Source organism: Apium graveolens, chromosome 4 (assembly GCF_009905375.1).
Source record: "Apium graveolens cultivar Ventura chromosome 4, ASM990537v1, whole genome shotgun sequence".
In the NCBI taxonomy this organism is placed as follows: domain Eukaryota; kingdom Viridiplantae; phylum Streptophyta; class Magnoliopsida; order Apiales; family Apiaceae; genus Apium; species Apium graveolens.
Genome location: NC_133650.1, coordinates 304,313,445 through 304,329,896, shown reverse-complemented (window position 1 = coordinate 304,329,896; position 16,452 = coordinate 304,313,445).

Below are 16,452 nucleotides of genomic sequence, written 5' to 3'. Positions count from 1 at the left end.
ATCACCATATGTTGGTCAGGAGGGGTCCAAAATGTTTTATTTCTAAGACATGATGACAATAGTTGTCAAATGCTTTTCTTATACTTTTCTAAAACCAACTTAGAAATGTTATGTTATGTAACATAATAATATACAAATAACTATGCCTTTTCTATTTCAAAAAAAAAACTGTATTTTGTCTTGTAATATACACTAAATTTTAGGATAAAAATGACATACACTAATTTTTACTTTACAGCTAAACACAATCATCTCACACATTAAAATTAAGTTTGTAACACAACTTATGAGCAAAGTTTTATTTTATTTTTTAAGAATTAGAAAATTTATTACCACAATATTTTAACAAAAGAATTAATCTATTACCAAATGGTTGTTTGTTTAGATTGTTCTGCATTTTCCAAGAAGAAAATTACAATTTTTTTATTTTTAAGTATGTATATATATATTTGCTAAAAACTACACTGTATGTAATTTTAACACAAGAAAATAAATTTTTTATTACTTATTAATTCAAGTCAATTTATCAAAAAAAATCATGGTCCTTATAATTATAAATATGAGTTAAAGTTACCTATTTTATATAATATAATAAAAATAAAGGATCGATTAATTAAATAATATATATATATATAACTTACTTTAGAATATAATTTTGAACATTCTCAAATTATGAAATATTGGTATTTTTTTGCCCGCGCTTGCGCCCACTGGGGTCGATTTTTTTCGATAGTTTGGGTGTAAAGAAATGTGTTCGCGTCATTATAATTTTTTTCTTTGATTATTTAAACAATTAATATAAATTATTTTAGGATGAAATTTATTTTTTAATACTTTTTTATTGTATTTTAAAAATCTATTATGACAATTAAGAAAAATTAACTTTGATTACAGTGGCTACCAGATCAAATTATGGTTTATTTGGTTGAACACAAAATTTTAAAATGAAAATTGGTGATGCAGAGTTGTATTTTGTATTTGACACCAATTTAAAATCTTTAATTCTTTTGGTAGTAAACAATTTGAATTTACGAGTTTGGAGTCTCTTGATGTGGCATACCTTCGATTCGGTTTGTGGTAATTCAAATATTTAGTTTGGAGAGTGTTCTTCAAGGTAAATATTGAGTTTGACGCATTAAAAGGACTGCAAAATAAGAAATAAGTCTCATGTGAAGAACATGGGTTGAAGGTTTGTATCATTGTTTATTGTTGTCCAGCTTACTGTACTTATTTTTATTATGTGTTTTTTGAGAAAACAACCTCTTCCTTATTTGGAATGAGGGTAACACTACGTACGATATACCCTCCCAAACACTGCCTAGGCCATATTATTGATACGATTGATTGATTGATACTTTTTTTGACAGGATTATATGTTTTATACTTGTAATAACATATAACTTCATATAAACATTTTATATTTAATCTATAGTAGTAATGTACAAACTCAATATAAACATAATAGCTTGAAATTTAAATTATATGTACTGTATATGTATTAGAAATTTAACATTTATTGTATTTTTACTATAAATTTGAAAATATTTTTAGGAATATGTTCGAAAATGTTAAAAGTTATAACAACCTTAATAAAAAATTAAAAAATTCGAAGTAGAAATTATTTTTGCTATTTTGCATAAATATGCAGGTGTAAGTATAACTATATGATAATTATGTATATGAAATAATCACTACCAGAAGTTCTTATTTAACACTTCAAACCTTATTGATTGATCTGGTGTATCATAAGAAATTTGCCAAAGGCAACATAATATCCAGTTGGTCTTTTAATTTAAAATCTGTACTGCACATAAGTAGCAGCTAATAATAGATCGAAAGTATAAACTATGCTTATGAGACTTTTTTTAAACATTTCAAGGTGAAAATAAAATTACATTCATGATCTTGGTGGAAGTAAAATTACATTCATGATCTTGTTGCTATAATTTAGAAAAAAATGAACTATTTTAATAAGGGTATTGGTGTTAGATCATTGCAAGAAGTATTCAGAATTTATAAAATATAATTATCATATATCGAGAAGAAAGAAGTAACTATTTATGACTCTGCATAACTTTCAAAATTTATTGAAAATCTTGTCATGTTATATAGAAATTGTAATGCAAAGACTGCCACTTTATATACCCAATAAGAACACATATAATAACCGTCACTACACCATAAAATGACTACTGTAACACCAAAAAAATGTTGTATTTGGGGGTAAATATGTTACTTTTGCCCCACTTTTAAGCTAAGGTAACATTTTTTTAAAGATAGGTTTTTCCATGTTGCCTTAGGGGTCTAAGGTAACATCTTTAGTGCCTAAGGCAACATCGTATTTTAACTTGTTTATATGTTGCCTTAGCTTGCTAATGCAACAGAAAGAGAGATCAGTTGTAACTTGTTTTTTATGTTAACTTAGAGTTCTAAAATATTTTAAAAAAGTGGGACCCACATTGGGCCCATAAGGGGCCACTGTAACACTTTATAAAGCTATTGTAACACTTTGCCAAAAAAAATTAAAAATTTCTATTAGAATGTATACAATCCCAAAATACCAATTCATTACCACAATAATTCCATTTACACAAATCAAACATCCGCTCATCCAAAATCTAAACATGTTACCAACTGCTAAAGATTATAAACTTTAAAAAAGAAATAATGTAAACAATATAAAAAAAGTAATACTACAAGCCACTGCTCTCGGACTTCTGCTCGGATTTGCTTCACTTTCTCCTCGACTTCAAGATCAAGGCATGTCATAATTTGTCCAAGTACCCAAAGAAGCTTTCTCTTATTCTGCCATTAGAGGTTAGGTCAATAACACCTGTTTTATGAACTCGTTGGGCTCCTGGAGTGAAATTATTATGTATTGGGGTATTACCTAGAGAAGAGATGAACTCTGCATAAGAACCAATCCATATGCTGTATAACCATGAGATTATTTATGCGGCTTCATGCATCTTAAAGTTTTGTGAATCAAACATTTATATTCAAACAATTGTGTTTTCTAATCTCACTGAAGTTTCCAATATAAGACTGGTGCACATGCCACATTACTGAATGCACGCTTACAACTATGTTCATACTATGAAGCACATACCTCTTTATTTTCAGATGAGTGTGACATGCATTTATTTCCCTTACCTTTTTCTGCCGAGTTTGTCATGCCTTTAATTCACTTCTCTGCCTCAAGCAAGATCATACAGGTGTAATCATAAATAACCGAGTTCTCCACGCTACTTTGGCTATCTAGAAGTGAAACATAAAAAATATGTAATAAGAAAAAAGGAGCAGCTGATACAAAAACTGCAGATTACTAAACTAATTAGTAAGGCACATTTATCATGTAAATTTTCTCATAAAAACCATTTACATAAAAAGTTAGATGCCATGTAAAAGCCGCATTAAAATGTAACTATCAACCTGTTGAAGCTCTGTCCTTGTTTAGTCGATAGTATCTCCTGATCTTGGAGAAAAAAACACATTCCAGAACCCATCATATCCAATAATCTCATCTGAGTAATGTCTCACAAATTCTTTTCCTACAATGTTGCAAGGTCTAAAACGTTGAGTTACAACTCATTGTTTCTAATTTGAATCTAGTAAAATCAAAACATAATATGTAAAACTAATATATAAAAAGAACATGATGTAAAACAAGACCAGAAGACAAAACAAAGAAGCTGAGAAAAGTAAAGATTGACACAACCTTTGATCAATGTACTGGTTGTCACTTATTAGGAAAATAGAAAATATTATTAAAGGTGGTGTTAAAGGATTACAAAAATAACTAGTAACAAATTACAAAAAACCACGTAATAAAGAGAACATAGATTTATGTTAAAACTAACAGATACTTAGGAGCCAAACTACAGAAAGAGTAGAGACAATATAACTCATAAGATAGTAACTAAAGACTAGAGTAATAATGAATTTTTAAAAAAATTACGCAAAAAAGCAAAAACAGAGAAATGTAAGACTATTGTAATAAACAGAGAAATGATCATTGGGCTTGGCCAGAGAATTGCATCACTAAAAATCCACACAACATATAGTCTCCGGTGGCTAAACATGAACCCTATTGGTATTAAAAATAACTGCGACCATTTACTAATTCCTCACTGATATCCATTAAAAGCAATAATTTGCAAACTGGAACTCTAGCCCTCTAAACATTTACTAATTCCTCACTAAAAGTGTTTATAATTTTCAAAAACATTTTAAAATCAAGAAAGATAAAACGAAAAAACCGCAAGAGTTGAAAACAATGAATAAACACACTAAAAAGTATAAACCTAAGAGTCAAACCATGGTGTCTAGGGTGGAAAACATAACTACATACCAACTGACTCAAGCACAATTACTATAAAATGTATACTATGAATATTTTAAAATTACAACAAATCAAATAAATAGAAGCCCACATTACAAACTGATTATTAGTTACTGGTCAAAGAAAATGCAATAAATATGAGTTCTCTCCGTAGTGTCATGTGTGAGAGTTTGAGTTTTCTTTTCATATTCAAAATTCTATAATAGAAATTAGGTACTGTGAGAGCTGTCTTTCTTGTACTCATGGCACAATATTGTGACATTGATAATCAAATGGAGAATCTTGATATAGAAGAAGAGGAGAATGAAAGCTTCATGTTTGAATCGGGAGTCGAGGAGGAGACTAACAAGTACGAGATGTGTCTGGTAGGGGGGTTTCATACTAAAAAGACTATAAATTCAAGAGCAATGAAGTCGAAGATGGCTGATGTCTGGAAGCCATCAATGGGCATTAATATTAAGGAGTTGGATCAGGAGATTTACTTATTCCAACTTTTTCATAAGGAAGATATGAAATGGGTTTTAAAGGGAGGTCCGCGAATGTTTGACAATGTAATGATGATTTTAGAGCAAGTGGTTGCAGGTGAAGACCCTCTTAAGGTTCAGTTGTGTAATGTGAATACCTGGCTTCAGATCCATGATCTTCCAATGGGTTTTATGTCAGAACTTGTAGGTCAACAACTTGGAAATTTCTTTGGAGTATTCCTTGAGTACGATGCCAAGAATAACTCATCGATCTGACGTGAGTGCATGAGGATAAGAGTAAAACTGGACGTCTGAAAACCACTCAAACGGAAGAAGAGAATAGTAAAAAAAAGATGGCACATAGTTCGTTGTAACGTGCAAATACAAGAGATTGGGTGAATTTGTTTTACGTGTGGCCTAGTAACACACACGGACTAGTGAATCAGACTAAGAGTCGATGATGAAGGAGATGACACGTGGGAATCCAATATTGGTGGGAAAAACAACTGCCATCATTCACGGGGGGAAGTAATTCAAAAAAAGAGAAAGAGATAAGCAAGGAGAGCAATTTTAGGGGATTGGTTAGTACACAAACTCGTGATAACAGTATTAGCACAAACTTAGCAAGGTTCAACACAACTTCAAATTTACTATATGGTCTGAATGAGGATGACTCTATTGGGCTAAAAACTGATGAACGCAAAGGAAGGAGGGGTGACCCAACTCTTCTAAGTACTATGGATATAGATGTAGGCTTTATTGCAGATGGGCCACAAGGTATTCAACAACTCTCAGAGGCTGTTATTTCTAATAAGGATTTGGCAGCGTCTTCTCAACCTATATTGGCTAAGCTTGCCTTGAAATCTAGCCATCCATAATGAATTTATTAAGTTGGAACTGTCGTGGTTTAGGCAATCAGCATGCAGTTCGAGTTCTTGGGGATATTCTAAAATCTCTCCAGCCTAATTTAGTTTTTTCTTTCAGAAACGTTATGTACTAGTAATAAATTTGAAGAACTCTCTTCAAAATTTGGTTTTTCTAATTTTTTTCTCAGTTGATAGACAAGGTAGAGGATGTGGTATTGCAGTTTTGTGGAAGCATACTATGATTTATGAAGTTACTGAGTCATCCTTAAATCATATCGACATTATTATCTCTGAAGTGTCTACAGTTTCATGGAGGCTTACTTGTTGCTATGGATTTCCAGATCGTGAGAGACATAGAGAAACACGGGATTTTCTTCGTCGTCTAGCATCTAAATCACAACTTCCATGGTGCATTATAGGCGTTTTTAATGATCTCCTTTGTAACAATGATAAAAAAGAAACTCACCCGCATCCGCAAAATCTGTCAAATGGTTTTAAAACGGCTGTAAAGGATTGTCAATTAATTGAAGTGGATTTGTTAGGAGGGTCTTTTACTTGGGAAAAAAGTAAAGAACTCGGGATTGGGTCCGTGAAAGACTCGACAGGGCTTTTGCAACAAAGGCTTGGTGGCGTTTATTTCCCCAGTGCACGCTTTCAGTATTCCATGCGATCAAATCAGATCATGACCCTATCAAGCTAAACCTGTTCAACGCAGCTGTTACTAAGAAACAATTTCGTTTCAAGTTTGAGAATACGTGGCTTAAGGAAGTTGAGTTTCAATTGGAGGTGGCAGAGTATTGGAAAGGGCTCCCACCATCTCATCTTCTTCCAAAGTTAATCTCGGTTTCTTCGTTAATGGCTAAAATACTCTTGTCGGATGTTTGATAATGAAACCTTCCTTTATTCAAAAAAGAAGTAAATAATGTACTTTATCAACAATCATCAACATAAACGAAAGGGAAACTGAATTATGGAAAATATATTTGCTTGCTATAATAATCTTCACCGAGACATTATAATAAATACGCAGTGTGCAACTCAGATGTGCCAATCAAATAAAACAAAAAAAAGATGTGTATAATTAAGTTCAAAAAACTTGATTTAGAACATGATAAACATGAAAGAATAAAGTATTCCAAAGTTTTTTACCTCGTAAAAGACAAATTAAATCATTACAAAAGTCTTCTAGTATTTTCCTGGCTTCAATCATTTTCATTCAAACGATATATCAAACGGGTTGTGTGCAGCTTGAATAAACAAAATCTACAAAAGTTATATATGTATAATAATTCATATATACATACCTACATGCTGCAAAAGAATATATAAAAGGGAATTGTTAAATAAACTCCACTTTTTACTACTTAAACTCCACTTTTAAATTTTAGACATTTTTATTACATATTTGCCCATATTTTTTAATAGTGAAAATCAATGAATTTGTCTTTGTCATGGGTAGTTATGTCATTTTTAAGATAATTGGAGCTTAAATAGTAATTATTGTAATTTATTTATCAATTCCCTATATAAAATTATAAAACAATGAATAATGGATACAACTGACCTGTAAGAATCGATACTTGATTAAAATTACCGAATTTCGATAAGGCATCCAGAGACACGAACCTTAAAGACCTAATAATCGTATAGGAATATATGATTTTGAACATAATTTTTTGAATATTGTGTGTGAGAATCTGGTAGAATGATTACGGCATGATTTAAATTAATTTTCATGCTTAAAATTAGGAAGGATTTGTTTGAATTAAACTACCGGCAAAAAATTATCACAACTGAAAGATTTGTTACTTGATTGTGCTGGCGTGGCTTTTTTTTTAAAAATATTTTACGATCTAAGTAGAATTACAGTCATGCCCCTTATTCTAACAATTTAGTTGACAAATGAACTATTTTATGAAGGGTAGTACTGGTAAAATAGTTAAAAAAATATTCGGCATTTATAATATACATAGATACGTAGATAGATAATATTTATCATATAATAGGAAGTATAAATTAGAATTATGAGATAGATAATTTGGAATTATTATTATTTTATTTTTTCAATAAACATAAGTATTCGAGGAAGATTTTATCAAGAAAAAAAATTATTCTAGGAGGAGAATATACATTTGAATACATGTAAATTATTCGAAATAACATAAAATTTATTTGAAATTAAAAATTATCACTTATAGAATACACTTTGATAAAACCACTGAAAAATAAATTATATAGCATTTGAAAATTATAACCAAACTCACTTAAAATATGTAGTGCATAAATATTACAAAATACCTTTTCATAAAAAATAATATGCACAGAAGACAAAAAAATATTCTAGACACTTATTTATATTGTCCTACACTAGAAAAATGTATTTTAAAAATAATTTAACCGATTAATACTCTAACGATTCGATTCTTGAATTTCGATTAGTCGTTATAATCTTTTATCGAATATTCATTTTAATATGAATATGTTAGGTCCATAATATAACTGTATATGTGGGTGGATACAATTTATGCAAACAATTCGATAAAGCTTAACAAAATCAACAGTTTTTATATTAATCAGATAAAAACTGTTACAAAAGTACGCTGTCAAAGATGAACAATTATCCTTGATAGCTGCTAGATTATCTGAAAGATATAACAATTCGTAACACATATAGTGTAAACCTAATTTGTGCTTATATAGTGCACAGTTACACAATCAATAAGGAATCATTTTCAATTTTAATAAGGAAACCTAATACATATCCATGTATGATTGCTTCTGTAAGTAAAGTCCTTCACTGCCTTGAATTCTGCAATCCCTTTCCTTCTTTGGTACCTACTGATGTGACTAAATACTGATCGTCAAATGTTGATCAACAAATACTGATAGATAAGTAATGATGACGTCACCTTCAGTAAATCCTGATATCAAATGCTGATAATAAACTCTGATAGTTTTATATCATGATATCATCAATTTCTTCTAACAATCTCCCCCAACTTGTGCATTACGTAATTATGTACAAGTTCTAATTGATGATGTCAAAAACTATCTAAATGCAGAAATCAAATAAACATATACATTCTTACAAGCAGTGATTATCAGACTTTAACTTCAGTTCTGAACTCTAACACAATCTTTAGCTTCTTCAAGGAACTTCTTCAATAGATTTTTTTCCATAACATCCAAATACCATTGCATCATCTGTTTGATATCTTTTAGCTCATCTGTTGTGTTAGATATAATTGATGATATCAGGAGATAAACTATCAGGAGTTAATATTAGGATTTACTGAAGGTGATGTCATCAATACTTGTCTATCAGTACTTGATGATCAACGGTTGATGTCATCAGGACTTAGTTATTTCTAGTAAATATTCGAGAATGAAAAGGATTGCAGAATTCGAGGCGGTGAAGAACTTTATTTCAGAAGCAATCATACATGGATATGTATTAGGTTTCCTTATTGTAATTGAATAGGATTCTTTATTGATTATGTAAATGTGCACTATATAAGAACATATTAGGTTTACACTATATGTGTTGTTATAAATTATTATATCTTTCATATAATCTTGTAGCTCTCAAGGATAATTGTTCATCCTTTGAGAGAGTACTTGTGTAACAGTTTTTATCAGATTAATATAAAAACTGTTGATTCTGTTAAAGTTTTATCAAATTGTTTGGATAAACTGTATTCACCCCCCCTCTACAGTTGATTACAAACCTAATAATTGGTATCAGAGCTTGATGTTGACATACCAACAGTTTAAGATCTGGAAATTAATCTTTAATGGCATACAAAGAAGCTCCACAGAATCCACCACCACCACCACCCCCAGCCACTTCATACAGTAGCAGTAATATGAGTAGGTATGAAGCAATCAAGGTTCCGATCCTAAAGATACATGAATATCCAATCTGGAAAGTTAGGACGGTCATGTGCTTGGAAGCTACAAAACTTGAATATCTAAGCAGGATTTGTGATGGTCCTCATAGACCAATGAAGGTAGATGTTGTTGTTGCAGGAGAACAAGAAAAGATGGTTGATAAGGATAAGAAGGACTATACTCCTGAGGATCCATCATCAATCATGAAGGATGCAAAAGTCAGACTTATCTTGCATAGCAGTCTTGATAGTGTTATGTCCAATAGGGTTATTGGATGTAAAACATCAAATAAAATTTGGATGCTTTAGAAGTAAAGTGTCAAGGTACCACTGCTATCAAGAAGGATAGGAGGACAATACTTACTCAAGAATATGAGCACTTTGACTCAAGACATAATGAGTCCTTAACTGAGATCTATGACATATTTCAAAAGTTGTTGAATGACTTATCTCTTGTCAGCAAGAAATATGATTTAGAGGACTCAAACTTGAAGTTTCTACTTGCACTCCCGGAAAAGTGAGACTTTAAGGTCACATCAATAAGGGTTAATTATGAACTTGATGAAACACCTCTAGATGAGATCTATGGCATACTGAAGACTCATTAACTAGAGATAGAGCAAAGAAGCAAGAGAAAATGATCCAAGACTAGACCAATTGCACTTGAGGTTCAAGAGAAGTCAAAGGAGAAAGCTAGGAGAAAAAGGTCTCTCCAAGGGAAAAGCCATGATTGCAAAGTCTGATACTGAGTCATCAAACTCTGATGATGACTCAAATACAGATAGTGAATTAGATACTGACAGTGATCATGACAACAATGAAGACATGGAACAAATGGTTGATCTATTGGTTAAAAGCTTCAAGAAGATGGTCTACAAGAACTTCAATAAAGGGAAAAGGTTTTCCAGAAAAGGTTCCAGTTCCTCAAACTATGATAAGAGGAATGACAGAAGAAATACCGATAGGAAGGAATTAAAGTTTGGAAAATCTGACAATTCAAAGGAAATATGCTATAACTGTGATGAAATTGGACACTTTTCAGCTGATTGCAGAAAACCAAAAGCTGAGAAGAAATAAGATTTGATCACAAAGAAGAAAAACTAGATGATTCATCAGATTCAGATAATGGTGTTAACTATGCTCTTATGGCAAATGCTGATACTGAGGCTGACAATGCTGAATTAAAGGTCTCTCAAACCACCATTGTTTTTGATACTGATGATATTCATGAATCAAGATTGTTTCTTAAATCCCTGCATGTTAGTTATAGGGATCAAACCTTAGAGAATAATAGAATTAAGAGTGAAAACTCTGAGTTAAAGAAAAGGAATGATCGCCTAGAAATTGATATGCTTTTCATGCTAGAAATTCAAAAAGAAAGAGATAATGATGTTTATGTTACATAAAAACTGTTATAAAAGTATGCTTATCTAGAAAATGAGTTAGCTAAAGAAAGAGAGGTTATTAAGCTTTGGGCTAACTCAGGAAAAACAACTCAGGAAATTTTAGAAAATGGTTGTTGGGGATTAGGATTATGATATGCAAATAGATCTAATTCTCATAAGAAAATTGGAAAAGAAACTGAGAAAACTAAACCAGTAAATACTGATACTAAGGTTAAACTGAACAAGGTTCAGTTGAAGCCCATTAAGTTTAATTCAAGTGATGATGCTGTTAAGTCAGTTAATGAGGTACGTTCAACCTCAGCACCTAAATCAAACTTAAATATTGATAAGAATGAACAGGTTCACACAAGATCATTAAATATTGGTTTAATGACTCAGAAACAGCTTAAACAAAAGCTAAATGAATTACACATGAAAGACAAGAAGAAAAAGCCTAGGAAAAACAGGAATGGTAAAGTAGGTGTTAATAAAAATGGCAATTATGTAACTACTCCCAATGCACCTAGGAAAACATGCTTGAACTGTGGTAGTACGAATCATCCTGCTAATTCTTGCAGCAAGAATAAAGAGATAAATATTGTTCCTCCCAAATCAGAGTTTAGGAATAGAACAGTTAGACATAAACCACTGAATGCTTGTTTTCATTGTGGTAGTGTGTGGCACTCTATTTATACATGTAAAGAGTTGAGAGAAGACAAACATGAGACCATCTAGTTGAGGCATCGATTAATACCATGAAGTACCTAAATGGGCCAGATGATGGGTGTATAGGTCCACATATGTCGCCTTGGACCCTTTCTAGAAAAGTTGAGCTTTTAAGCTGAACTTTAGTAGGAGATGGTCGAGTAATCAATTTTCCTAAAGAACATGTTGAACATGGAAGGTCATTATTGGAAATAAATTTTAAATCTTTAAGAGGATGACCAGTAGAATTCTCTATAATACAACGCATCATAAAGACGCCAGGATGACCTAATCTTTTATGCCAAAATGTAAAAGATTTTGTATCTATGAGTTTGGAAGCAATGACATTGTGTGACTCAATAGTTCTAATTTCCATTATATATAATCCTGAGGAAAGTGAGTGAAACTTTTCTAAGATTTTCTTGTTGCTAGGATTAGCGTAAGTAATAAGAAGATATTCTCTATCAGCCTCAGAGGTAGTTTTGATGTGAAAATCATTGAATCGGGTATCTTTAAAAACTAAGAATATTTCTAGTAGACATACTAGAATATAATGCATTTGGAATGTGTATGTGGGTACCATTAGGTAGGACGAAACTAGCTTTTCCAAAACCTTCGATTATATTAGATACGCCAGAAATCGTTCCAACTTGAGCTTCAGTTTTGGTTATATGGGTCAAATATTTTCGGTTTTGTAGAATCGTATGAGTTGTACCACAATCAGCAATGCATATATCTTCTGAATCCATTCTGTATATGATTGAAAAACATAATTTATTTGATAAGAACATAAAACATTACATAGTTTAAACAAAATAAAGCACACAATACACACTACCATAGTAATTATATAAAACTAATCTTCAGCCTCCCATATGCGAGTTTCGTTAGGTTCATTCGGACCATTAATGCTTATTCCTCCAGTTGTGATTCTTGAAAAATCATCTATGTTATTGTTGGCGAAATTTGTTTCTACCATTTTCTCTTTTAATTTTTGAGAAGATTGGTATAGATTAACAAGATGATTTGGGGCATGACAATTACGTGTCCAATGCCCATCCATGCCGCACCTATAGCAAACATTTTCAGTTTTTCCTCCTCATGGTGTCTTTCTTTTACTCTGTGATTCAGATTGCCATTTCTGGTAACCAGAGTTGTTATATGGACGAAAATGCCCGTGGCACGGAACTCGTCCACAGTTGCGACCTTGGCCTCGTCCACCTCTATACCCTTTTCCACGTACATTCTGCTAGAATGACATGTTATTTACTTCAGGTAATGGGGCAGATCCTGTTGGACGGGATTGATGATTCTTAATCACCAATTCATGATTCTATTCAGCAACGAGGAGAGTTGATAGAAGATTCCTGAACTTGGTAAATTTGCGTTCCCTGTACATCTCTGCTAAGTTGATATTGTTGAGGTGAAAAGTTGATAGTGTTTTATCATTTTTTTCTTTTCTCCGTAACTTTCTCACCACACATAATAAGCCTAGAACTTATTTTGAACAAAGCAGAGCTATATGCTCGGACACTGTTAAAATCCCGAAGTCTTAAATTAGCCCAATCATTTTCAGCTGCAGGTAGATAAACTAGTTTCTGGTGATCGAACCTATCCTTTAGATTTTATTATAAAATAAAATAAATGGATCCTCGACTTCTAAGTAATCAGATTTTAAATTTTCATAGATGTGGTGTCGGAGAAAAATTGTAGAGGTAAAGTTTTCTTCAACTGTGGATTTATTTTCTACCTTTATTGTATCGCTTAATTTCTTTGAACCCAAGTACAACTTTACATCTTGTACCCATAATAAATAATTATCGCCAGAAATGTCCAAGGCAATGAACGACAAGCTTGTAATATTTGTCATACTAAATTTGAATTAACACGAAAATTATTAAATTTTAATTCATCAATATAAATATTACATTAATCTTAGTTAATCAGGTGCGTTAACAAATACGCAATAATCAATGTATATATCATTATTATCATTGATATTATGAATAGATCTATATATAGAATGACAAATGAATTTTCACCCGCCATATGGATGTCTGCGTATTCAGGTTATCATCGAAAAATAATAAATTTAAGTGAAAAAATCATGCATAAGTTAATTAGGGCACAAAAGTTATTATCCGATAAGTATGCAATTTATAAATTACGGTTCCCACTATACTTCGTCATTACCCAAAATTAAATGGTACCATAAAATAATTTTAATAGATGGTGCTTAGACCATATATATTTAAATTATTAGTATAGGGTGTAATCACATCTACTCCGGTCATATATATTTAAATTATATGTAGAGGGTGTAACCACGTCTACTCATATATATGTATATTTAAATTATAATTATACCTTCTCAGTTTCGGCATGGATTCGTGCTGATAACGTGTTGTAATATACTAGCTTTAATAATATTAGAAGGGGATACTAAATATGAGAGGGAAAGAATGATAAATCGGAGGGAGGCAGAGAGTGCTTGGTACAAGTTTTACATTCACCCAAGCCATATTTATAGCTAAGATGAAGAACAGTAGCATTAAATGCATTATTAAAATTTCAACTCCTAAGACTACTATTTTACCATTACTTAGAAATTACAATCAATTATAACAAACTTATGATATTTAAATAATATACAATTTACCTTAAATATATATCTATAACACATACTAACACTAAAATTTACAACAAAACACTAAAATTTACAACAAGTATAAATTTGTTATAAACCTTGACTGAAAATATTAGTTATCTTCAATATAGATGAAGTATAGGAGAATAGAAGATGGAGAGAAAGTTGTGTTTCATTTCATTAGCTAAATGAGCTATTTATAGTAGTTGGTTTATAAGGCTTACTAAGTAAGCTATTCAAATCTTCTTCATTAAGTATTACAAAACTTCCTCAATAAGTTTTACAAGTCTTCCTCGATAAGCTTTACAAGTCTTCCTCAGTAAGATTTGAGAGACTTCCTCGATACGCTTTGACAATCACTTTATTTTTATTCAAATATTTTAACACTCCCCCTTGATTGTCAAATGCGAGTTATTCCAAAGATTGACTGCCTCGTTAAAATCTTGCAAGGAAAAACCCAGTGGGATAAAAACCTTGCCAAGGAAAAAGAGTACAGCCTCCCCCTGAATAAAATATCTCACATTTTGATATTTTGATGTAGCAAAATTTTTAACCTCCGCATACCCATATTATTTCTCAGCTTCTCAAATATTGATGTAGGTAGTGACTTTGTAAATATATCCGCTAGATTATCACATGAGCGAACTTGTTAAACATCAATATCACCATTTTCTTGAAGTTCACGAATGTAGAAGAATTTTGGCAATATGTGTTTTGTTCGATCCCCTTTAATATATCCTTCCTTAAGTTGTTTGATTCAGGCCGAGTTATCCTCGAATAAAACTATATGACTGTCTGAAATACTTGATAGTCCACATGATTCTCGAATATGTTGAATGACCGACCTTAGCCAAATACATTCTCTGTTTGCTTCATGAATTTCTAGTAACTCTGTGTGGTTTGATGAAGTTGCAGCCATGGTCTGTTTTGTAGACTTCCAAGAGATAGGAGTATCACAATATATAAATAGGTAACCTGTTTGTGATCGCCCAAAATGAGGATCTGACATGTATCCAGCATCTGCGTATCCAACTAGCCGTGATCTTGAATTATTTGGGAAGAATAGTCCAAGATCGATTGTCCCTCGAAGATATCTGAATATATGTTTTATTCCATCCCAATGCTTTTTAGTAGGGTCAGAACTAAATCTTGCCAACAGGTTCACTACAAATACAATATCAGGCCGTGTGTTTTTTGCAAGATACATGAGAGCGCCAATTGCACTGAGAAATGGAACTTCAGGTCCAAGAGTTTTTTCATCTTGTTTTCTAGGACGGAAAGGATCCTTTTCAACCTCGAGTGATCGAACAACCATTGGTGTGGTTAGTGGATGAGCTTTGTCCATGTAAAACCGATCAAGAATCTTTTCAGTGTAGTTTGATTGATGAATAAATATTCCCGAAGATAAGTGCTCCACCTGTATACCTAAACAAAATCTTGTCCTTCCAAGATCTTTCATTTCAAACTCATTTTTCAAATAGTTAGCAGCATTAGTAATATCTTCAGTAGTACCGATAATATTCAAATCATCCACATATACAGCAATAATAACAAAACCAGTTGATGATCGTTTAATAAAAATGCAAGGACACACTTGATTATTAACATATCCACCATTCAATAAGTAATCACTAAGCCTGTTGTACCACATACGACCAGATTGTTTCAAACCATACAATGATCATTGTAATTTAACAGAATATAAATGTCGAGGCTTATTGTCCTCAATATTTAACCCTTCAGGAATTTTCATATAAATATCACTATCAAGTGATCCATATAGGTATGCCGTCACAACGTCCATCAAACGTGTTTCCAGTTTTTCCATACAAGCCATACCCATTAGAAAATGAAAAGTAACTCCATCCATCACAGGAGAGTATGTTTCCTGGTAATCAAAACCAGGTCTTTGAGAGATTCCCTGGGCTACTAGCCGGGCCTTATATCTCACAATTTCATTTTTCTCATTTCGTTTTCATATAAACACCCATCTATTCCCGACAGGGACTACACCAGCTGGTGTTTGGACTGCAGGTCCAAATACATTTCTCTTGCGCAAGGATTGCAATTCTTCTTGAATCACAATTTTCCATTTTGGCCAATCATCTCGGTGTCGACACTCTTCCACACTTTGTGGTTCAGGATCGGAGTTC